We start from the raw sequence: 26,246 nt of genomic DNA, 5'->3' as shown, positions 1-26,246 counted from the left end.
GGAAAGCAAGCGACAAAGTAGCGCCGCACGCGGAATACAAAGCGTTCAAGCTGACAGTATTTACGGCGCTCAAGCATTGATATCGAAAGATAGTTCCCAGAGGGTAAATAAGTCCATTGGTTCATCGTAAAAAAATGACTGATCCCTTCTTTATAGTGGCTTAACACTGTAACTTGCGCGCGAATCGACTCTCAGCAGTTGCTCTCTCTGATTAAAATGGTTGGCGTATCATCGAGCGTGGATACACATTCGTTACAGGAGTTCATTAGCGAGACGTCAGTATCGCGGAGGTCGAACGAGAAGAAGCCGAAGCTCGGTTCCTTTCGAAGGCGTAAGATCGATGTACATTCGCAAGCGTGAAATAATCTAGGAAAGACGCGGTTCAGGCTCGGTGTAGGCGGTGTGTTTCAGGGCGATCGATTGCAGAAAAGCGCAGGAAAACAGCGGTTCCAATAGAGGAAAAAAATCACAGCTGAGATATATATGTGTATAGCGCGAAGCGGAGGAGCGGGAGAAAGAAGAAGGAGACCGGCGTGTACAATTGATTGGTCCTGGCACATCCTGCCCCCGCGTCCTCCACCCCCCTTTCATGGGAAAGTCGTCCACCGCGGTCGTCCGTCGCTCGCTTTTTGTTGCTCGTCCATCTCTGCCATAATCGGCTTTCTCGCTCCCCTCTCTCCTCCCTGAACTGGATCCTTCTCGATCGCCTACGAAACTAATATCGATCTATCCACCTGTATCCTCGATTCTTCTATCGACAAAACAAAGCGCGGAGGGAAAATAAAGTCAAGGCGTGAAAGGGAAGAGAGGAAGGACGCGTATCTCGGTCGAAAGCTGGGACGACCTGTTGTGATTATTTGCGGCTCAAAATCGTGAAAGAAACAGAGGGATCTCATTCATAAATATTCAAAATATAGCCGAGGTATGGAAGAGAAGGTCGCGTTCGTCCGTTTACGAGGTACAAGTACATGCGCAGGTGAAACGCCGACGCGCCTAAAAGCAGGAAAGCCTCGATACTCGAGCAGATCGGTTATGCCCGACGGAGACGAATCGATTGCCGGTCGACGCGCCACGGAGTAACTGGATTCGTGGATGATGACCGACTTTGCTCGCCTGCGTTCGCCACGATACGTATAGCCTATGATCGCATATCGCCCGGACCTCCAGGAAGGAGGTGCCAGGCCTCGACTGGTCCATCATTTCTGTTATTCCGCGATTTATCGACCGCGAATAGGAAGCATTCGGTCAGTCAAGTTATATCCGCTGATGCGATCTAATCTCATTCTATAATCATATGTCTGTAATATTCCGTGTTATTATCTAAATTCAATTTCCTCTCATTTTTTTTAAATTGACAAATCTGTAAAATTATACTAAAAATTCTATAATAATTATAATGTAAGATTTTTGTTAAGAATTTTTTATGGCACGAATAAAGAAATAAATTTTTCAATCTGCTGTTGTTTCTTTGACATGTCCGATCTAAATTCTTACTGATAAATTTAAAGAAAATCTCTCATCGATACTCGAAATGTTTGAAGGAAGCTGATCGCGACTGCGCTCTCTCATCAACGAGTATTTTCGAGAAAGCGATTGTTTTTTGAAAAGACGAAAACGTGGGCATCAATTGCACCGATCAAAGTTTTAGCAAAGATTCTTCTTTTCCCATCGTAATCGCGCTAGCAAAATCGCCAATTGCGATGGGAGCCGCAAGAAAGGCGGCGGGATGTTCGCCTTTCGAACACAAGCTTTCGGCATCTGTAAAGTGTCGTAGCAGTTCCAGCGCGTTATCCACGCGTGGCGCGAATTCGTCACGCGACAGGGAGAAAAAAAAGAGTCGATCTCATTGCTTTCGCCGGGTCCTTTCACTATTTTATAACTTGCAGTCGTAGCGATCCTTTTTGAAACGCGTCGCGCTACACAAGCGCTCTTTTTTACAGCGAGAGAGCGAAAGACGTAATGTATAGAAAGGGTGCGCGCGGAAAAAAGGCCCGAAATGCCCCTCGGGCGGAGGTTCGAGATGACTCGGATCCGAGATCTATCCCGTCCGATCGATTATTTATCGGTTCAGTCAACTCCAAGCGCGTCGCGCCGCCACCTTCCCTCATATCTCTCTTCGACTGCAATTCCACATTACGCCCAACACAGCCCGAAGCTCCACGTCGCAAGCGAAATAAGCGCTTCTATCCGTTGCGGCTCCCTCCCCCTCTCTCCTCCCCCGTCCCCGTCCCCGGCGATCCCGCGCACGCAACGGGCATTCGCGCGCATCCCACGCATACGAGGCACGCCGCGCACGTGCAGCGATGCAGATGCACGGCGGATCGGTCCGTAACACACGTGCGTTACGCTCCTAAGATCGGCCACGCCACCGGTTCGCGTACGTGCACGGTACACGTGAACGTTAAGTTCGTGCGGAATCTCAACCGAGATTTGTCGCCGAGGGCGGTCGACGTCCACCACCGGGCGGGGTACCAGGAAGAAGAAGAGGCCCCGGTCGCGTGCGAATCGCCGGATCGATAGTCGAGATCTCGCGAGCGCGAGCCGCCCCGAGTGCCGGGTATCGAAACAATACCCTGGATGCGCCGATCGAGGCGCTTTTCCGCGTACGATCGCCGTATATATCTCGCTTCTACATACATATATTATGACGTTAACGGTGTTAACGGTGCTAGTGGTTAAAGCGACTCCCTACGCGTTATGCAGGCCAAAAGACAACCATCTTCGCTGTTTACGTTCCGTTTTCGTCAACTATAAGGCTTGTAATAAAACGTTAGACAATAAACAGAGAGTATAATATGTATGATGATAATTTTCTCTCTGTAAACTTGTTAGCTATAAGTTATAATCGTTAACAACTTGTGCACATTGTGTACTTGCATCAGTGTTTTTATAAAAATATATAACGTGATAATCTTTCTTAAATTTCCAAAAAAATAATTATTCCTCCCAATAACTTTTTTAAGCTATAATTTTAAGCTTTAAAATGATTTTTATTACGCTAAAGAGTAGCTTTTTTTTATCGAAGCATAACGACAGAACAGTTTTGAGGAATTATATCGAACGCAAAAAGAAATTATAAAAAATATAATTAAATAATATAATTATAAATATAATAATAAATAATAATAATAAACAATAAAATATAATAATAAATAGATTTTTAAAGTTCCTTTTATTTGTTTAATTGTATATAATTAAAGGCTTACTTAAATTTAATCTTGTAAAAGAATGAGATGCAGGCGATATAAATTTTCACCATTTGTTCTTATCTACGCTCAAAGCCTCGCACTACCTGTGCCATTTATCCCTATCGCGAAGGTCGTGTGATTGGAGCCAAGCGCTTCTAGATCTACCGCGCGCTTTCGTCAACAGCCTTGGTGGGTTGATTAGTCGAGAGAGATATCACGGCGTGTAAGTTCTGCTACGCGCGGACTCGACCAGTGTCTGTCTGACACGTAATGAGGCAACAGCCTTGGGAAGAGTGGCGGGTGGCGTGCACACACAGGAAGTCGACAAGGTTTTTATCGGGCCGACACGAGGCGTTCATTGTTACCCAGGGCTTAACGACGAAACGAGCTCCTCTCCTCCCTCTCTCCCCTTCTCTTTCTCCGAGTCCCGAAATTTCAACGCCATTAAATTCGCCTCCGCGTTCCCGTTCCGCGTGTACCTTTTACCATTTCACTCTCACGGATTCCCTGCGTCCGACCGGATGCTCCCAACGAAAGCCTCTTTTTTTTTCTCTCTTTGTCGGACGAGACTCGTCCGGTATCCGCCCGTGTGGCGTGATTGAAGGAAAATTAAGTCTCGTTTACGTCTCTCCTCCGTGAGCTGTCGTCGCGATAATCGGAATAAAATTACGATAACGCGCCAAGGTCGCGGATAAACGTCAAGAAGAAACTTATACGAGTCGTTCTAATCGCGGGATATTATCGGTCTTTGCGATACATCGAAATCTGCGACACTGCAACGACATTGGCCTGCATTCTTCACGCGCGTTTAATGCAAAGTGTCGCTGCAGTTTTATCACATATTTCATGCCGAGTATGCGATCTCGCTGGTAGATAAACAGAACTCTCAGCATCAAACAGCCGTACTTAATGCCAAGTGTGTGAAAATGTGGAATAAATACACAGCTCGAATTATAATTGCGTCTTACTTTATGACCGAAACAAGATTATAGTTGTTTTGTTGCCGCTTGTTCTTACGCGACTCGAGCTTCAACGTAAAACTGATTTACGTCACTCGAAATTTACGCTGCAATTACGAGACAGATATCGAGATAGACACACTTAAACACTCTTTTCCGACAACAAGAATGATTTGTTTGATGCGACTCACTGAGATTCAATGTTGAAATAGATTTGATTGACTTTTTTTCTAAAAGATCCTTGAGAAAAATTCTGCCTGTCTTCGCATCAAAATTCGCGTAAAGAATTTTGATCATCGTACAATGAATTGTCGTCTCATAGTTGTTTTATTACATTTAAATACAACGATCGCAGTGAGAATAAAAATGGCAAACTGGGCGACATGGCAGCGCGACGTTTATAAGACACCATGAACCGTGATATACATATGTGTTAGAGATACAAAGAACTTGTATGTACTATGTCGCGGTGAATTATTGTCCGTGAATTATTGTCGGACACTCGGTATTTTTCTTTTTAATTGGCATCGCGAAAAGATTCAAATTAATGCGACTTTGCTGACGAACCAACCGGGAAGTATTTCGCTTCAATTCTCGAGTTCATGTCATTTGCATTTTCTGACAGTATCTGATAATATGAAATGTTATATAGATTTTTGATTTTGCATCTTTACATTTTTTTATTTGTCATCTCATCTTAAGACATCGAATGAAATGGAACGCGACGCATTTTAGAATTAAAATCGCGCGAAAAGAAAAATAATGCCGTTAAAGGGAACGTGTGATATCGGATTTGCAAATATCTTATTAAACAATTGATTGTTATAATCAGCGTATGATTACAACCAGCTATTTGACGCGATGGTGTCTACCACAAATGTTAAATTTATGTTTAACTGTGTGTATATCTCGTTAACGGCATCGAAGAACATCCGCGTATGAAATCTGATAATGATCAAAGACATCCTTTATCATTCGTGTGATGAAAATATTGTGAATCGCGCAATCTTTACGACAAAGGCTCGCATACAATAAACATTGAACGTTACGGGAAAAATTAATATTCACCTTCTCTCGTCAGAGTGTTAATCGTTTCTTATCTAATTGTAAGTGAACGAATGATTACATCATGTAGACAAAGGAACATAATTAATGTAACGTAATGCAATAAGGGACTAACTTTCAATCTCTCTTCATCTAACTCACTTTGTCTCTTTCTTCTCTCTTGGAAACGAAAGCGAAACGCGCGAACACATTGTCCGTAAGCAGATCGAATCACACAGGCTTCTTCTGAACTTGATTTTCACGAGTCATTCCACGCGGATACCTCTCTAGGAGTTGGTATACCAACTACGTACCAAGAGCACCACGCTCTATTTAACTGAACGTGCTATCGCGACATACACCTCCAATTAGTCCTGACGCATCGTGAGAATTATTTTGTGTAACACGCGTATTCATCATCGTTCTCCCCTCGGGGTCATGGACGTTGCCCGATTTAAAACTATGCTTGCATACTGTCGGAACACTGAAGATAAAGAGCAAAACCAATCGACAATGCTAATTACTATTTTCGATCCATTTTCAGAGATAGATACTTAATAAACAGAACTCGAATTAAAAAATAAAAATGATATTATATAAGCACTTTCTTTTTTCTATTAAATTAAATAAATAGTTAATATATACATATATAAAATAATAATTATAATAAATATATACAGTTTAATTTACTTTTATATTTATATTTACGTGTTATTTAATTTAATTAATTTTATAAACTATAAATAAATATCTCATATATATCTTTGTATGTATTTTTCGTTAGAAACTTCAAATAATCAATTAAAATAATAATTTTTATTTTATTGTTTTGAAATAATTTATCTTTTTCTTATTGTGAATTTGTATTTATTCTACTTCTCTGTTACGATTTATAATCTTCTAAATTCGTTTATAGTTTTTACTTTTAAATTAGTCAATTAATTTTAATTAGTTTCAATTTTTTTAAAATTATTGTCTCTATTAATAATTTCAATTGTTACATTTTTCAAATAAATATTTAATATTATTATATATTTATCTATGTGTATCTATATTATCATCTTCACGGAAAAAATATAAATTTTCAAATAATATTTTATTTAATATATGAAATAAATCACTATATTCAAATTTTTATTTTCAAAAATTTACATATTTAAAATGCGCATCTATTTTCTTTCAACAAACGTCTCTTCTCGCAGTTATTACGGTTCTTGCCGTATCTCCTTATTATTTATACTGCTAACGGTAATGCGTAACAAACATGAAATAAATCGCACATGATCGATAGCGGCAAAGTCGTTCATAACTCTCAACAAACGAGAAGTCACTTTCTCGACGAGCGAAATCTGATATATCATATTCGATAATTGGAATGTCATCATTATTAACTCACAATCCATAAGAATGATACATTACCTATAAAATTAATTGTACAATGATTAAGTAGTGAAACTGGAGAAGAAGAGGGGGGTTGAGACGTAAGAGTTTTAGAATTGTATTATTAATTTTTAATTTTTTTTCTAGAATTATATTATTAAAATATTAAACTCTTTAGTGTGCTTATGTTCGATGCATCAAGTTCGCGAACCGTTGCCGCTGTTTCCATTTCCAATACGATGACGAGAGGCTAATCGGCCATTCTCAGCATATGATCGCCGTTTGGAAACTTTTGCCACACATGGTATACGAACGCGCGAGCAACAGGAGGTTATTTGCTAGATAAATCTCAACCCGCCCCCTTGCATGCCGCGCTGCTCGCGATACCCGATCGACTTAGGTTCAACCGATCGACTGAATAGACCTCATTCGCGTGCCTTCACGAAGACTGTATGCTTTCCACTTGATACCGTGTAGTAGAAACGGTCATCGCTTAAGTACTGCTTAGCTGATATTTCTCGAGCGATACTCCTCCATGATTTAAATCGTTAAAAAGGATCGCCGATATTAAAAAGAAAGAGAGAAGTCTATATTCGGCCGACACAACCGTTGTCCGTTCCGCAGGTCGGTTCGCCGTCTTTGCATTATTGCATCCTGATGCTTCCGGTTCTCTCTTCGTCTCGCCGTATTCGACCGGCCGAATTGGAGCGTGCACCGAGTAATTTGCGGGCCACGGCTTAATTGCCTCGGCTTATTAACGCGTGTGTCGAGAAACGCGCTTCCGACAGGATATCTTTGCGGAATAAGATGACCAGCGAGATCAACAAAATGATTGTTTAATCCGTTTTCTTGCGTGATTGCGAGGTAAAATTTTTCCACGAATTAACGGCTATATCGTTAAGAAGACCGGAATTTTACCGAAGACCTATTCCTCTGAAAGATAGGTTCTGGTTGCCGCAAGAGTCCCGCAATTTCGCGCACGCGACCGTGGCCGAGGTATCTTTCGAAGCGATTACCCAAAAGAAAGGAAAAAAAAGCGAGGTGTCATTCCTATAGACTGTCCATCTGGCGAAGTCTCGGTCACGTGCTGAAGGCCGATCTCTCTCACCAACGGTCGCGCTTTTAACGCACACCCGTATTTCCAGCACACATGCACCTGATACCCCACAACGTCGCACTTGTTGCACGCCCTGCCATTACTCGACGCTAATTCGTATCCGCGGCCGCTCGTTTCCTATGGTGACGCACACGTACCGACACGGGAAATATCCGGTTATTTGATGGGGGTGGGCGAAAACACACCGGAGGGAAACGTCCCCTTATACACCTGCCGCGAGCTACAAATAGTCGAAGCTTTAGACTCGACGACGCGCGAAGCGGAATTTAAATTATTTCTAAGCCACAACCGTGTAATTATGTTCTGTCTGCGTCGCCATACTTGAGTACAAGTGCTATACAGTTGTCATAACTCTCATCTTTTGTAGGACAAAATTTCATTTCTCGATATTAATTAAGTAATTTAACAAAAAAATAACTCTTTTTCTTCAATACACGAAAGAGAGAATGTAATTATTCTTTTCTTTCCGTAAAAATTTTGAGAAATTTAAAATCAAAATAGCAAAAAAGCTACTTTTAATTATTTTTAATATATTCAATATTTAAATTTTTTTTAATTATTTTATATCATATAATTCTTTTGATGTTAAAAAAATTTTTTTTATTCAAAAATAATTATTCTTCTTTTCGTTTTTTTTTTATTGAATTATGTCTCATCGCATGTCTTAATATATTTCTAAACCACACTACACGTTATTACCTTCTGTCAGCAATCTATCATTGTAGAAAAAGGACTTGTAACATATACTCGTAGATTTCTCTCTACGTGTGTTATACGACCGAACTATGTAAAGCCGTTTCCGATCGTGTACACAATCGGTTGTCCGCGATCGAAAACGTGATTGGCAGAGCTCCGCTAAGTGCGGGATTGTGTATGGGATACACACACGGCCGTCGTCAACTCGCCGGTTGATCGCCGTCTCTCGCTTATTACGTGCGTACTATTACACACTATTGCAGGCACAATGTGCGCGCCGCCGAACGGAATAGTTTCCCACGGAAATTTCCGGCAATTTGCGAGACGTCCCGACGTGCGTCTACGTCGTGCCAAGGTCGCTCATACAAGGCGCCGTAACACTTTCTCGGTATGCAATAGCGAGCGACGCCGAGCTGGCGCGGTTCGCGCAGTCTTTTTCGTGCCTGCCAGAAGAGGAGATTCGCGAGCTCGTGTGAGCTCGGGAACAAGCGCGCGCTGTTAACTTTCAGAACTATATACACACGCAGAGCCTTCTCCATCACCTTTTCCCCGTTTTCATTACGTTGTATTTAACGATTAACTTTTACGCCCCGTTAATTGCTCAATTGTTCTTCTAACGGCGAACAATTAATCGCGTAACACACCGGCTACCGTTTGAATCATGATACTGGAATGCGCGATATCGTTTCTTATAAGATCTTTCGCAACGGAAGTGAGAAAATTTCGAAAGAAATTTACGCATATTGTTTCCCCTCGATTTATACTATACAGGTGATTCTTTAAATCACGCGAATCAACTAACCAGGGTGTCTATTCAAATGTAAAAAAATTCCTTGATCTTCCAGATATTTTTATTCAAAATTCCAGATAAAGAGAATATTAAAGATTTTTTGATGCAACTTTTTAAATTAAATTTGTTTATTGCATGCGTTTTCTAATGTTTTTAAGAAGAGGAACAACACAGAGCCTCTTAAGTTTCAAATGCTAGATTTGTAAATGTATTGAAAAAAGTTGAATAGTTTTCGTAAGATATAATCATTTTCATTTTTTATCGCTAAAATTTACAGTAAAGAATATATACTGCATATTCAATATTTTATTAAAATGTAAAGATAGATACATATATAATATATTTTAAGCGTTAATAATCCATTTGACTTGCCAACTGTTACAATATGGGAGTAAAATTTTCAGGGAATTTTTTTAAAAATTGACAATAAAATTCCCTCACTTTCCAGGTATAAAAGAAATCTCTGAGAAAGCCAAGTTTTTCATATTTTCCCAGGGAGTAGACACCCTGGTTACTAACACTCTTGCATTTGTAAACCGCGAGGTTCGATCGCCACGTCACGAAAACCACGAGGTATTTCGTGCGCAACAAGGGCCGCCGAGAGCGTGTGTTACGTCGACGTCGTAAATAGTTTTAAATCGGAGCATCGTGAATATATCACATTTGACGTGCGAGCATTCCTCATTGCGCTGCATGATGCATCGCATGCTGCTGCGCCGCGAGTCGACGCACAGGCGGGGCAAAGGAGGACATTAATTACACACAGCTCCTTCGAGTAATATGCAAAATAACATGCAGTGGAAAAAGAGTCTTACATCTCCTTTTTAAAGTTTTAATATTTTGTATTTTTTATTAAAACGCGAATCTGTGCAGAATATAGGTAGGTAATCATTTGTATCGCGTTTGTTTGATTAATGTAAAGCGAATTTAAAATGAGGAAAATATAATTTCGATAAACTATATGATTGCGCATATATATGTATACATATTTACATTCGTTAATCATATTCATTAAAAACGTCAATCTTTTTACATAGCATCCAAAAAAATATAAACGGGATCTAAAATGGTCGTGACAACTTTTCTCTAATAGATCATGATAACTTCTAATATGCCGGATATATTTTTTTATATTGAAAAAGTCTATAAAATTAATCCCTGATTATGATATAATTAAATGGCAATGATATAAATATCGATTTAATCGAATTTTTAATATTGTACTATTTTGCGTGTATTTTAATTCTTATGGTCTTTGCCAAAAAATTTAAGTACGCGCAATATCAATCGTTAAGAATTGAATGATGAAAATATGATAGATCATTTGATTGTGCCGTTGAATTATCGCACGTAACGATCGCGAAACATATATCCGCTTAATTCATTATTATCCGGCGAGGCATGTCTGATTAAATCCTTAAGAATATTACGACGCGATTAAACTCTCCTTTATTTCTGCGACGACGCCGGTAACGCGATGGAGGTTTTGCGGAAAATCTGCATTACGTTCGATCATCTCATTTTACGGTTTTGCCGGAGGATTCGTCGTGCAACGAGAGTTATGTATGTAAGAAAATACAGCTGTTTCGAAAACTTCCTCTCTCTAGGAACTCTAAGATGCGAGAAATCTGAGATTAATAAACATTCCGTACGCGAAGTACCGCGCAAAGCATCATAAAGTTTCCTTCTTGTACCAAACGGGAGCGTAAGATTGGTTATTGAGAAACTGGACGACCAGTCTGAGATGCTTCTGACGGATTTACGGATCATAAATCACGATTTGGTTGCACAAAAGGCGAGGAGTATGTAGCTGGCGCATTAAGAGTTTATTTTTGCAGAACAATACAAAAAGCATTGTCATTCTTAATTAATTTAATAAGCGACGCAATAATTGTTTATTTATTAAGCACGGCAATTATTTTGCATATACGACGTAATCGGCTAATTATGGATGAGCGATTATCTAAATGCTAACCAGAAGTTAAGCTCTTATGTCAAAATATTATTTTAAAAAAATTTAAAAATCTCAAATATTTTCTCAATATTTTTATCATTAAATTTTTCAAAAAACTTATTTATATATTTTATTTCGCTAATTTTGGAGCATTTTAGGGATATCTTTCAGAAAATTTGTCATTACAAATTTAAAAATTTAAGTGCTTATATCTGTGATATGATATATCGAAATCTATTGTCTTAAAAGAGTAAGAATATAAATAATATAAATAATTTAAGACTCACCGGTACGATGCGCAACGACGGAATTGTAAAGCACACAATGTTGATCTGGAAAATAGAAAAATATTTCCAAATTATATAAAGTAATGTTCAAAATAATTAATGTTTTGAGAAACAATTACCTCGTACAATTAAATTTTTATTTGTCCTTTAAAGAAATATTTAATAAACAAAATTTCAAAAAAATTGTCTTACACATGAAATTTGATATATAAAAACTTAATTCTCATAAATAAGTAATTTCATAGATAAAGATTTATAAATTTCGAATAATGTTAGAATATTTTATATAACCTCTACAGAACCTCTACATAGAGTTTTAATTATAAATACTTTTTAAATATATATTAAATATATTTTAAAATAACATTTAAAATTTTATATGTATTAATGATATGATTATATAATGACGTAAAATGAATCGCTACCGTAAAGATAAGCAATTAATTGTACAAATAACAAACCTCATGATTGCTCCAGATGATTGGCAAATGCTTCTCTTCCTTTTTTCTTGTTTATCCTTTGCTGTTCCTTCCTGGCACTCATACAACACTCGCGAAAACGTTATTATCGCACGACACTTTACATTCCGACTTTAATCGCACATAACGCACACTTTATTTTACATTGTGACAAGAAAGCGCGAAAAATCACAATTGGGTTAGGTTAAGTATTTAATGAATACTATGAGTTACTAGACACTGAAAGATTGCGCAGCGAAATTCACACAATGTTATCTCTATTGTTAACACATACACAGTAAGCATTTAACGCCAATTTTATCTCTGATTATAACACGAGTTTTGAAAAGTAATACGACACGTGAAACGCCACTACCTTCTCATTCGATTTTTGATACGAAATGACGACAAGGTTACCTTATATGAACAATAACGCGCAAAACGCGAATATTTGCACTGTATATAACTCGCGATACTATGCAACTTAATAATTAATCGAGACAATAATCATAAAAATTAATTCACCACGCGAACTGATAACGATTATAATAATCGATCATACATGATGTCTCTTAGTACTTATCGCGACTGTGTTTCGTGAAAGACTACGTCGACGTATGGAATATTGCTTTTTTTGTCGTATCTCGAGTTACGAGAATGACAACAGAACGTATGTAAATAAAAACGCGCCACGTCATACGCAAAAATTCGGCGACGCGTCATTGTTTACATTCGGCGGTCGTGTTATTCTCGTGGCGATACTCGAGTGAGAAAGTAGCAACATTGTGTTGCGTCGTATTATAAATTCTCAAAACTGTTTATTCGTGTAATTAGAAATAGTAAAATTGTGGTAAAATGCGTATATTCATACTTAGCAATAGAGATAGCCTTGTGTGTGAATTTGGTATGCGCGATTGTTCAGTGCCGACTGAACCGTAGCAACCGTGATTTTCGCGCTCCCTCTCTTTCTCTCTCCTTCTCGTCACAATGTAAAATAAAGTGCGCATCGCGATTAACGCCGGAATGCAAAATGTCGCGCAATCGTATTCTCGCGATTAGTACACGCGTGGTCATAATTAACGATGTTTTCGCGAGTGAGTAAGTGCCATGAAGAAACAATGAAGAATAAAAAAGAAGAGAAAAAGGCCCGCGGGAAGACATCAGCCAACGTTGGAGCAAACATGAGGTGAGCAATTTATAATTTTGTTAAGTTATTATGTACTTATTATTCACACAATTAAATATTCACTTCTCGGTGAATCACAGTGTGTCTTATAGCATATAAAATATTGTAAATTTTAACGTTTTAAGATATTTAATAATAAATAACAGTAAATAATAAATCATTTGGAAAATATTAATAATTATAACATATGTTATATTTCTCAATATATTGTTTAAAAATTCTATAAATTATTTTTATAGAAATTAAATATCTCTATTTTTTCGTTTTATATAATTTATATACAAACTTATGTTTAAAAAATACTTTTCTGAAATTCTGTATTTGTTATTAAGTATTTATTTAAAGAAATAAATATAAAAATTTAACGATGCGGAAATTATTTTTTAAAATGTTATAGCAAAAAAGTGCTTGAAAAATTTAATAAAGTCATTAGAAGAATTTAATTTATTAAAAACATTAAAAAAGGTTATCCATTTTAAACAGTAATTTTTAAAATACAAAGGAATTTTGTTACTAATATTGATTATATATAAATGTCGTGCATGCCATTCGTAATGTTGGTCACATTACATATAAATTGTCTGTCCATGAATGGCATGTGTACGATGATATTAGTGATTACACTTGGAAATCTTGATTAACGTAGAAGTCAGAGAACTTCTTCCTATCTTTAATATCAACTTTCAGTTAAATTAATAGTAGCAATTTGGGATTGGAGCAACAAATTAGTATTAGTGCATCGCATAAGTTCACGTACAGATTAAACATATACGACAGTATAATATATTCGTAGCCACGCTCCTCCTGATTGATACAGATAACTACATCCGACTCGTAGAATGTAGAAGAAGATGCGCGAGAACAGGTTCACATATTGAAAAAAAGGGAAGACCGCTCAAGTAATTGATGTCGTTCAAGTATCACCAACAAATACTTTAAAGTTATAGACTCGCGCGAACGAATAAATTTCACGAGAAATTCGGAAAAATGTTTTCCACATATGTATATAGCGGAAGCAACTTGGCATCGTATGTCGAGAGCACTTATGATAAAGAAAGAAAGGAAAGAGAAAGAGAGAAAGAGGGACAACTGGATTTCTGATCATAATTTCTGTAAATCATAATTTTTCATATACCGTATTAATGCTACATTTCGAAACGAGTGTGACTGCATTTGATTAAATCACTCACTACACTCATAAATATTTAACAATCCGCTCTCTCTCTTCTTTTTCTCTCCTCTGGAGCAAGTCACTCGCGCATTTGTTGATTTAAAATTAACCATAAAGAAGTATAAGTGATTCAATCGCAGATCTCTAAAGTATAACGTGATAAATGGATTTCGCGTCTGGATCATGTTCAAAGTGAGAACGGAGGCTATCAATGGCCATGCGTTACAAAGATATCGATAGTGTAATCGTCTCCTGTTAACGGTTACTAACAAGCGTGTGGCGTATAAAAGTAACAAAAGAGCAGAAACGTCTTTCGCTAAAAGTTAAACGACTGCTTTCCCACCGCGTGATAAATGATTATACGTATATGCGGTTGGTGTACGACTATCGGGCTCCACCAGGTGATCGGTAAACAGAGAAGAAAGCCTGTGCATAATTACGGATCGCTCAAAAACAATAACGAAAGCCGCGATATTCAGGTACAAAGTCACGCGATGTGAAAGACATAATTATCTCTTTGAAACACGCGCTACTTGATATTTCGCACATGCGATTCGCGATAAAGATATTAAATGCGTTTCGCAATTTCACTTAGTATATTTAATAGTAGGTTACTTATCGGATTATCATCATTTGATATATTTCTTGATAATTAACCGCTTTTAAGATTCCGAGGCATCGGACCGTGCAGATCGTTTTTCACTCTTTTTTCCCTTTTTTAAATTTTTTATAAACATTCGCGGGTTAACGTCCGGTTACTGTATGTTTTATGAAAACGGTCGTTATCTTTGATTAGGACGAAAATCCAGGAAATATATCGGCGTACCAGTTTCGATTCGACTCGCCCGCTGCGCGAACAGCATTGCCGTCATCTGGCCGGACCGTTTACGTTCGGTAGTGAATTAGAAATTAGTCGTTACGCATTTGCATACCGCACAGGTGGCCAGGCAGCCGGTGTTGCCGACTGTTTTTTTTTCTCATGATAAAACGAGTTCTCCCGCGAAAAAAGGAGATTGCGCGCGATCTCCTGGGTTCGCGAATCAAGCGCAATAAAGATTCATGAACCGCGCACGTTTCGTGACATTAATGAAAGTAGATTAAGAATATGAACATCACACGCAAAATATAAGGCACATCTATCAATCGCTTACGTGACCTCGAAATATCGTACCGCCATGAATGAATCTTGGATGCGAAAAATAAAATAAAACGCAATATTTTCTTATATTCCGCATAGAAATTTAATTAGATTTTGACAGGTTCAAGTTCCGATCAAAATGTTCAAATTTATCATTTTTATTCTAAATGTGAGTTCAATTTAATATTAAAACAGAAACAAGTTCAAAAAATTATCTTTTAACAGATTAAAATTAAATTAAATATTATAATATCAATTTATTATGGTATCGAAAAAAGATCCCATTTGAATATTGTATATATATATACTCCTGGACAAAATTAACGCATAATTTTTTTCACTTTTTCTTTAAAATTTTCCGTTAAAATTTAAATATCAGCTTTCAAAGAAAAAGTGAAAAAAAATTATGCGTTAATTTTTTTCCAGGAGTATACATATATTCGTATATGTACATACTTTCTTAATAGAATAAAAAATAAAAATACGTTCTTTATGTGACGTATCAATTTTCGCGCATTTAAATTCACGCCATAAACTGGATATAAAATTTATAGCGCGATAACTAATCATAAAATAGAACGTAAATATTTCCTCTTATCACCTCTATTTCTATTTTCCAGAGAAGATAGAATATTTAAATAATTTCTTCGCGCAATATTTAATTATTCCAGGCTTGCAACAGTTATGCATTGATTAATTAGACCATCATAATTTTTTACCTAGGCAAAATGTTTTACATATTCTGCTTAATTGTAACGTTGAATGAAAGAAAAAGAATATTTATTGAAACAACATTATAAAGAAAGCAAAAAAGATTTGATTGGAAATTTCCCACTTAGAATCGCGTTTCTAAAATATTACATTTCTAATCTAGATATGTTATCTCTATAAATTTTCCAACCGGAATCCGTGATTCTTCTAGGAAATCTCTCTCTAGATCCCAATTAAATTCCAAAAATGTTTCCACTGGGATAATAATTATATCGCGATAGCCTGTTGTGGGAGGAAGATTAAAGGCCCGGATTATTGCCAGTCCAGCGAAAAGTCAACGGAGTCGACAAGCGTCGCATAGCGTTTCCGAGCGCGATGCTACTCTCGATTAGCGCGGGTGGAGGCTGCCGCTCGCTCGCGAATACGCGCGCGTAGATAGGTGTGGCGCGCGCGCGCGCACGCACGCACGCACGCATTGCAACGCGCTCTCCGAGAGCTCACCGAGCGTGTATAGAGAGCGCCGGCCGGCTCCGCACACTATAAATAGACCCGGGAGAGCTACCTGTACCACGGCAGTTGTCCCACGCGGCACAGTTGCGGGAGACGCGGCTGCGTGCTGCGCACCGCATGCGGCGAGAACGCACGCGGCGCAGCCGTCCGGTTAACTGTACAGCCGCGCGACGAGGGCCGTTCCGCAATTAACCACCCGACGATCTCCGTTGATGAACAATGCGAGAGAAGCGAGACGAGGCGAAGGCGAGGCGAGCCGCGCGATCGAGTAGATCATCATTCAGATCTCGCTGGATATCTCGACCGCTCGGCGGATCTCGTCGCCGAGTCTTTTGCCGATGACAGTCCGGGATCTCCGTAACGGGTCTCGATGAATTAGATGCCTATCGGGCAGATGCAATCGATCCATCCGCGATCGATATCGTGTCATATCCGTTGCTCGTAAATTATCCGTAATTCTAACGATTACAACTGATTGATTAGGAAAGGAAACTATATCTACCTACCTCGGAATCTATATTTCATGTGAAATGAAAGGAAAATATAATAATCTAGAAATATTACCCACCATTTGTGTTTATGTGCTCAAACTCAATATTAATGCCGTTGTAAATCTCGTTTGTACATTTTGAGTGTTAATTAATTTTCGCGAGTATCGCTCGTCGATTTTATATAATATCGAAGTGTTAACATGGATTGTGCAAGTATTATTGAATCGTTTTATGTAGACGCGAGTAAACAATCTTGCGTGAACGTGAGATAAAATGGAACACGATAACGTTACATCGCTCGATATTAGGAGTACCTGGATGCGGTAAGGATCGACAGACAGATTGCATTAGGACGGATCGGGTTTTTAAATCAGGATCGTTATATAGAAACCACATTCCGCACCGCATAGAAGACATAATGGCGCAAATAGATAATAGCAAGGTAGAGTCTTCGTCGGTCGCGCGAAATACTTACACAAGCGCACGTGTAAGAAAATATATAAACAAAAAAAAACTGCGTTAATGCAGCGCACATAGAACGTTACATAGACAGGGAATGTTACTAGGCCGCGAACGCGATTGCGGCAATGGCCGGCCATTTTGCAATATTGTAATCTGCATAGAAATTTCCCAGATACAGATTTTTCCAGATATAGCGGATTTCAATTAAAATGCCTAAATTTCTTAAATAGATTTATCATATCATGATATTAATAGGAATTCCATGTTTATTCCAAGCACGGAATTTAAATTTCGATTTAGAATCTAGAAATAAAAGTAGAATTTGCATCTTTTTTTAGTATTTTGAATTAAGTAAAATCAGTATACTTTTATAGAATCGGATAAGAAATGCAATCAATTGTTATACTAACTATATATATTGAATTCTTTTAATAAAATGAAAAGTATATTAATTTCTATTGCCTCGCAATTTCTCGCATTTAAATTTCTATCATACATTAGATATCGAGTCTTCAAAACATGGCCACTAATTAAAAATAAAAATTATTAGATCTGTTTTTAAAATCTAATTGCCTTAAATTTGATAGAAAATTTAGAATATTTATATATAGTCGATATTTCTTGGCTTTTTTAATTAATTCAAAACTTTGAAAATTAAAAATAGATATCAATAAAGTGAGCCATTGCAAATTTCTATTTGAAAATTTTGAAAAAACATTAGAGGACAAACCACGTATAAATCGGATAAACAGTCAAGCGAATAACAGTTTTAAAAGTTGAAATTACACAGCGAGGAGGAGATGCATATAGTATTCCGATTGAAAATCGTGCGATTTCCCCTCGCGAAGATGAACGTTATCTCAATCGGACCGCGGGACAGGCAGCGCGACAGATTCGCAACGTCATCGGAGAATCCCGACACGCGATTCTCGATCGAGATTCCTGACGCGAGAATCCCCGTCGAAAAATAGAAAACTTCGCTGCATCCGTGGACGACGAGTATCGCGAGAAAGCCATCTGAGAAAGTCGCGACGGACTCGTGCCCTGAATGCAACATGTCCAGGGCACACGCACGATATCTCAAGTCAACCCCAAGAATATCAAAGTACTCTCCAGAATAACAAACATCAAGTAGACGGTTACTTTGCAATTTCGCTGCGCAAAATCATATTTTTCCGCGATTTAATTATAAATATTAATCTTTTCCCTGTTACAACAGTCAGAGCGATTAAATAGCACCTTTCGCATCGCGTTAACGATTGCTAGTCGATGTTTTGTTTAGCGCTAATGGTGGTGACAATCGCTTACGTTGCAACTCTGTCTCGCGGCGTCTCGAACGCGCCGTCATCGGAGTGACGTTGAGGCAGCTATTGAAATTCTCAATCGAGCCACTTGCACTTGTGGATCCTCTCTTCCCCTCGTAGAGGGAATGAGTTATAGACGCTTAGGCGCGGAATGACAGTAGGAAATTATGCGGATGTCCAGCTGGGATAATGACAACCGCGCGACAAACCGTCATCGTCCTCCTCCCTTGCCTCTTTTCTCTCCTCGATTCCTACGATTGGCTTGGGATTCCGTCGAGTCCGCGCTGACGGATGTTATCCGCGCGATCAACGTGCGAACAGATTTACAACAATGACATTCCCGGACAAAAGAATGTCGGGTAAGATGCTCTGTCGGATGATCTCAAATAGAGATCGAAATCTTGACGAATGCGCGCGATCGGCGCGAAAGATTCGTCGTCGACGGTTATCGTTCGTTTCGGAGCACAGTCGGAGGAGAATCGGAGAAAATAGACAAGCCGCCTTAAGGTGTAACAGATTAATCTCTCGGGAGCATTCTTCGCGCCACTATCGCGATACACATATCGCCGCTGTTGACAGATGACGCGCCATTATCGGTTCTAATGACGGTCTCGTCTATTATTAAGGCAGTACGAGGTCGTCGTCACTATCAACTGTCAACCGTGTACCCTCGACTTGCCAACGACTTTCGGCCGACTTTAACGAGTGCCACCTGACGCCGCAACTGCCCCTAAGGAAGAGCAGTTGTCTTGGGGTGAACGTACAGGGTAAAAGACGTAAGGGTGAAAGCGCCAGGGCAGATGCTGTTTGTGTTTGTGTTTGTGTGTGTGTGTGTGTGTGTGTGTGTGCGCGTGCGTGCGTGTGTGTGCGTGTGCATGCATGCGTGCACGCGCGATTAGAAACGAATTTTTTTTCAAATAATGAGAAAAGGGGCCAGTTTGCATCGTCAGGCCCGATCTTATCCGTTCGATGCAAAGATATCGCTTGTCGACGAGTGTCTCGAGCACGAAACGCGTCATTGTCGGGAGATCAAAATTTTTGGACCTCATATACGCGTTTATTTATGTAGTCGATCCAATTATTGAATACGTAATGAGCGAATAAAACTGTCAGCGTACATCGGACACGCACGACGGAACCAGCCTGTCATACGCAATCGATCCGATCGCATTGCCGAAATATCGGAGCCACGCCAGACTCGCGTGTCGCTTTATCGATGGATCTTGACGGGTCAATTTATGAGCCGGCCGATTAATCGGCGGATTACTTCAAGTAGGAAGTAGCACGCGCGCGATCCTTTGTATTTTATCGGCGCGGTAATCTGGTTTGACGAAAGCGATAACTTCGGCGACGTAACAAGTAACGAACGAGGAGAGCTCCGGCGGGAATCCGGTCTGTCTTAAAATTGATAGAGTTAATTTTGTTTGAATAACGCTCCTAATACCGTCGGTTACGCTAACGCATTCTTCATAGACGTCTGACTGAATAATTGCGGTGCGACGATCTCTAATTTACCTGCGATTACATCGGGCCTACGTATGTACGTGCATTTCGTTGCGTGTAGAATCGCGCGAATAGAATCCTAGAAAGAAAAGCAAGCGGCCGGAATGCAAAGTTTACCGCCGACGGGGAATATCGGAAGGTGCGCGATCTATCATTTGCCTCGCTTCCTGACACTCGCCGCATATATATACCTGGAAAGATCACATCGGCGTTCTTTCGAAACGTCAAACGGAATGCTTGAGGATTGTCGTCGAAGCTGTGTAAAAATATCGCTCCTAATCGTCGATCTCGGAGAGATGTTTTTTTCCTTCGATTTTTCATAGTTGGGGATATCGCATCTAACCGGCTACCAAAACAAGAAACACGCCGCCGGAAACACGCGCCTCTTGGCGCGGTAATTTATAACGCGCCTATATACACCTAACTATTTTAATTCTCTCAATCTCATCTCTGTATTTTCGCTCTCCTTCTCTCTTTCTTCGGTGCCTTCGCACAATCGAGCCGACGGCTTCGCGAATCATACTCCTCTCCGTTCGAAAATCATGCCCGTCACTTTTTGCGCTGGGCAACTCGCCAGTCATTAGCCACGCCGGTAGATCTATCATTATTGCGTATGAACGACTATCTGTAATTGGCGAATGTAAACACAGAGTGTAACCCGCTGCGTGTGTCGGTACGCGGGTCACGCGCGCGCGTGTGCGTATGTGTGTGTGCTCGTATATGTGCGTGATTTGCGTGCTGGTGACTGTAGAGTGCTGCCCCATTCACGATTTTCGAAGACGGAATGCGAGTATGATTTACGCGATTTATGACGAGTCGACCCGTTATACATCCCGAACGGTAAATTAGTTTGCATCGATTGAAAACTGTTTAGAAAGTGTCTAGGGAAAGATTTATTAGCCTTACATGATGTAAGGTGTAATTTAGAAGCACCTCGACATATTGCCATAAAAATAATAATTCTAAATTAATGACATTTTAATATTTTTTAATGAAATAAATTCTTTAATCTTTATTTTATATATATATAAAAGAGTGAAGAGAAAAACTATATGCATAATAAAACAAATTTGCTCTTTCGATTTTCATCCTGCATATCTATAAATAAATATATACATAAATTCTGAAACTTAATAATAACATTCTCAAGAGAGTTGATAGTTTTCTTAAACCGTTCATCTTCTATCCACCACTAAAAGCAAGAATAATTCTTCCATAATAATAGAGTCAATTCCTTTTTTAAATTCATAAATATTCAATATAACTCGCGCACGCAAAACGATTCGTCCCTGAATAAATCTGACAAATAGCAGCAAGACAGATTGATCTCGCGCAAACGATCTAAGTCCTGTGACAGTTTTGCAATTCGCCGTTCCGCGATAAATTATCACCGGTCAACGATAATGACGGTTCTTTATCGCAGTGTCAATGGGAGGAGTCCGTGAAGTCCGGTTTATCGGACTTACCTGAATACGAATAGCCTTGTCGTCGTCGTCGTCGTCGTCGCGGTCGTCTTTGCCGTCTAGTTATATCCCTCGGTTACCTCCTCGCCGGGCGTTAAAGTCTCTCGAAATCGCGCTCACTAAACACCCCGCGGCGGTTCACTTCACCGTTTGGGCGGCCCGTCGCACTGTTTACAACGGTCTCTCATACCCGCACAGGTCCCACACAAGTGTAAATTGTCACAACACCACCCGAAGGCCTTTTCAACAAGTCGATTCACCCCGCGATTGATTTTCTCCTCGCAAATACCAAAGTATCTCGTCAAAGTCTTCGGATTCTGACGAGATAATCGTCACCCTGATGACGTTGTAGCTCGGGCGACGTGGTCAATCACCGTGGATCAGGTGTCCATTAAGAATGCGCGGCTCGTTGGTCACCGTTGCCGTGCGAAACCTTCCGGATCGCTGGTCCCACTGATCGCGTGGCTGAACGCGTGGTAGCCGTGGGTGGGGACGGCGATGTGTCGTCGTCTTGGTGAGAGAAACCGAGTCGCGAGTTCCGATATATATCGGTTATAACTTTCGACGGGGTGACGATCGTTCAGTCGCGATCGGTCGCGAGTCGGAAATACGCGGCAACGTGAAGATCGCGGTAGATTCTCTCGTAGAGATCGCACTGACGATACTGCCGAATAGAAATGTCACTCGTCGCGGACTTTGATCAGGATATTTCCAAGACAGAATCCTGCGATCTACGTTGAATATTCGAATACTCCATACATCGAGACATGAAATCTTCCGCTTTGGGACTTTAAAAAATTGGATGGGGAAACGATATCATCCCCCGTACACAAATCGATACCTAATATTGTCAAAAAATACACCGGAATGACGCGTTTAAATGGACCGACGTCCGAGACAGAAAAGTCGCGCACCGATCCTGTCGCCGAATGACAAGAGAGACGGTCAGGTGCCGGAGCGACGGTACCGGGAGGACCAAGAGGACACCTTTTCGCGCGCGTACTCCCCCGAGTAAAGGTCCGAAATTTCGTCGCGGTCGACGAGATGCGTGACGTGACGCGACGCGACGCACCGATGCGTGATGAAGGGCGAGAGAATGGGGCCCTCGATGCGTACGAGAAGCTGGGTCCGCGCGCGCGTAACGTCGTACCGGTCCTAAACGTCGTCGTGTCTACCGTTCGTCGTTGTACCTCGTGGAGCGTGCAGCAGGAGGCGTGCTGTCCCGGACTGGACTAGCCTGGGCCCCTGGAGTAGAGAGGGCCGGTCGCGCTTCACCTCCGCTTCGCCGGCCTCCCTCCACCGTCGCCGCGTCGCTTGCTTTAGGTGCCCCTCTCACTCTTTCTTTCTCTCTCTCTCTTTTCCTCTGTGTCGGTCTCGCGCGGGGCCCTCTCCCTCTTTCCCGGGGGCCTTCGTGTGCCGCGGCGGAACGACGCTGCTTACCTGTCTCTCCCTCTCCCTTATGCCGCGACCTCTCGCGATATCAGTGGGCCGTGAGCAAGAGGGACAGAGAAGGAGAGATCAGGAGGTGTTTAGCACGGGGGGAACAGAGGAATAAAGAGAGGAAGAGAGAGAGAGAAGGACAGAGAAAGAGAGAGGTACGATGAAAAAGAGGCCCCTCTCTTTTCCCTTTCCCGATCTTGTATCGCGCACTCGACGCCCCCACCGAGATATGACAAGAGAATCCTCCGCGTCGTTATGATTTCAGGGACCTAAGGAGTTTGCCGAAACGTCGACGAAGGCTCGAAAGTGATTCTAATCATTAACCGAGGAAACGCAGAAAGAATCTTATACATTATAAAAATTATATAAAATTACACATAAACATAAATATATAAAATTGCACAAGAATGTTACACGTTTCTATTATTTATTATGTAATTTTATTGTTTCTTAAACATATAAACTTAAAAAACGGGCCATCAGAGCCAAACGCGGATTTTATTGTTTCTTAATTTTGTAATTTTTTACAATATATAGCGTTTATTTTGATAACAGGATCGCCTCAATTATTACTTTATAGCAATAAAGATATATATCAGACCCATCTTATATTCTAAATCCATTCTTTAAATCCACTTTAAATAATCTATAAAATTCGCGACAAAATTCAAGAGAAAAAAATCTATTTATTATTTTATCATTTTATATATCTCTATGTGTGTCGTATTATACGTATGTGCTTTCTGACATGGATTTTGTATACGCGTTTATTGAATTCTTTAAAAAATTTCTAAAAATATATGAAATATGAAATTATGAACAAAATTTTATTATAAATTTTAGATCGTGTAAGACAAATTATAGATCATTTATAGATAAACGAATCAGAATGGATAAGAAATATTAGCCAATTATACATTCGCAATATTGCGTTACGCAACGCGCTATGACAAATTAACAACAATGCCACTAAAGATACCAATTTCTTGCGGTTGCATTTTAAGGCGATAACACGCGCGTGCTGCGCTAGAAAGGATAAAATGGCCATTTAAAGTCGTATCCACAATGCGAATCGGCGTACTTAATGTGCCATGTTTCCTCGACTTCTAACAGCCGTCGGAACACTTATAACGTTAGAGTGGCTTGAACATTGAGGTCAATGATGGGTGAAATTAAAACATCGATCACTTCTCGAAAATAAGTTAGAAATATTGACTCACACGTCTCGAATACCTCTACTCAGAAATAATAAACATAGCTCTATAATCTTCTCTTTCTCTCTTTTACAAGCTTGCTTTAATCTCGTCGCTGAGCAATATTAATTGACGAAAGAATTAAAACCGACAATTGTAAACGATTGAAATCCATTTAATCGTTTCTTAATTATCGTTGTTAGATCTGAGAATTCATAATCGACAAGCAGCATCAAATGAGAACGATAAAACGTCGAAGAACAGTCGTTGATCAATCTTCGTGGATAACTCTTCGTGACTAAAATTATGTCGCGTGGGTTAGGTCGGAAGTAGTAATGACGTTCTAAAAATACATTGCGATTCAATCCAAAGAGAGAAGGCTTTGACGAGACCAAAAAAGAAAAGGAAAAAAAATAATTTGCGTCTCTTTTCCCAGAAATCTCGCAACTTTAATCAAAGTTGCAAGATTTAAATAACAGGACGAGAAAAATTGTCATCGAGATTTTATCCCGAGACGCGAATATCTACACAGGCGATCAAACCTGCGTGTGATCTCATCGTTCGCCGCTAATGTTCCACATACGGTTCCACGTACGGAAGACGGCTTAATGATCGCCCGTTTAATTACCGCGCGCGGTACCGGCAATCAAATCCCGCCGAAAAAGCCCGTCGTGGCGATCGCCGCGGGATCCACGAAGTTCACACCGTCACCGTTATGGGCGGAACCGAGAGAGCCGGAACTACGCTTCCTGCGCAGAACAAAACTTTCCTCCCCGTCCGCCCACCCACCCGCTCGCCGCCGCCGTCGTCGTCGTCGGCTAAATTGAACTTTGGACAAAGTTGCTCCGCACATGCACAACGCGCACGATATTATACGACTAACTGCGAATCAACGCGCGTCGTCGGGACGCTTGCGTGGGCGTGTGAAACGAAAGCGACGTTAAATTCGACGCGCCGATCGTGTTTGTAAAATCGTCGAAGATCGCGGAAACGCAATATAATCCCGGCGAAATTCAAAGATGATTCGTTTCGGATTCATTGACATAGCGAATTGATATTTTATCGGCTATCTCTTCTGCATTTAAATCGATTCGTTCTATAAAGCGAGAATTGATTACAATCGACGAATAATTGAGTAAAAGGAAGTCGACCCATTTGTTTCGTATTTCGATTTATTCGGAGGCTCGCGAATATATTATCGGCCTTTCCGCATCTCTGCAATTTGATAAAAGGCTATTAAGAAGGCTCTCTTAATGAAGAAGATGGCGTCGCACGTGCATGCAACCTGTTGTCGCGAATTGCTTCAACGGTCGCGTCGTAAAAAAGCAACACCTCACCTCGCGCGTCCGTTTTAGTCGAATAGTTATGCACCCCTTGGCTCTGCGCGTTTCCCTGCGCCCCGTCCGCCGTCTGTAACAATTCTAATGTCCGCGTGTTCTACGGGCGTTCGTTGCACTTGCTGAAACAGCTGTGGCACCTGTGCCTCCCTCGGTAAGGTGCAACGTACTTCCCTCGCGCAACACCCCTTGCCGCCATTTCGACTCTCCATCGTCGGTTCGACCCCGTAATATTCGCCAGACTAGATCACTCGACCTCTGGCTTTAATGATATCTCGATCTCGATATATCTCGCGCTCCCCCCTTGCCTCGTTTTCGTCTGCTTTTCCTGTCTCATTGTTGGCGGATTCTCTCGCCGACGGCAAACGCCGGCTCGAGGCATCGTCTCGAATAATGAAAACATGCACATTTTTGCTCATTTAATTATAAAATTAGTACAGTATATTTTACAATTAATAAATTAG

At 40.2% G+C, this 26,246-nt stretch overlaps 1 protein-coding gene across 11 annotated transcripts in view; it reads right to left on the bottom strand.

Moving 5' to 3' along the window:
- Sv (paired box protein shaven) overlaps positions 1 to 26,246 on the bottom strand; it is a 152,132-nt gene that overhangs the window by 107,447 nt on the left and 18,439 nt on the right. For 6 of the 11 annotated variants that reach the window (XM_083106235.1, XM_083106243.1, XM_083106236.1 and 3 more), the window contains exons 1-2: positions 21,816 to 23,048; positions 11,416 to 11,460 (exon numbers count right to left, since the gene is read on the bottom strand). The gene's annotated coding sequence lies outside the window, so the exon portion shown is untranslated. Of the gene's footprint in view, positions 1 to 11,415; positions 11,461 to 11,876; positions 12,363 to 21,815; positions 23,049 to 25,782; positions 25,809 to 26,246 lie in introns of those variants that run through there. The other 5 variants (XM_083106237.1, XM_083106242.1, XM_083106232.1 and 2 more) reach the window with 4 other exon arrangements.

The sequence above is a fragment of the Camponotus vicinus genome, unplaced genomic scaffold, assembly GCF_025532165.1.
Source record: "Camponotus vicinus isolate PSW18456_S1 unplaced genomic scaffold, iyCamVici1.0 SCAF_8, whole genome shotgun sequence".
Taxonomy (NCBI): Eukaryota; Metazoa; Arthropoda; class Insecta; order Hymenoptera; family Formicidae; genus Camponotus; species Camponotus vicinus.
The sequence above is the reverse complement of the archived record's forward strand: the minus strand, read 5'-3'. Positions and strand labels throughout refer to the sequence as shown.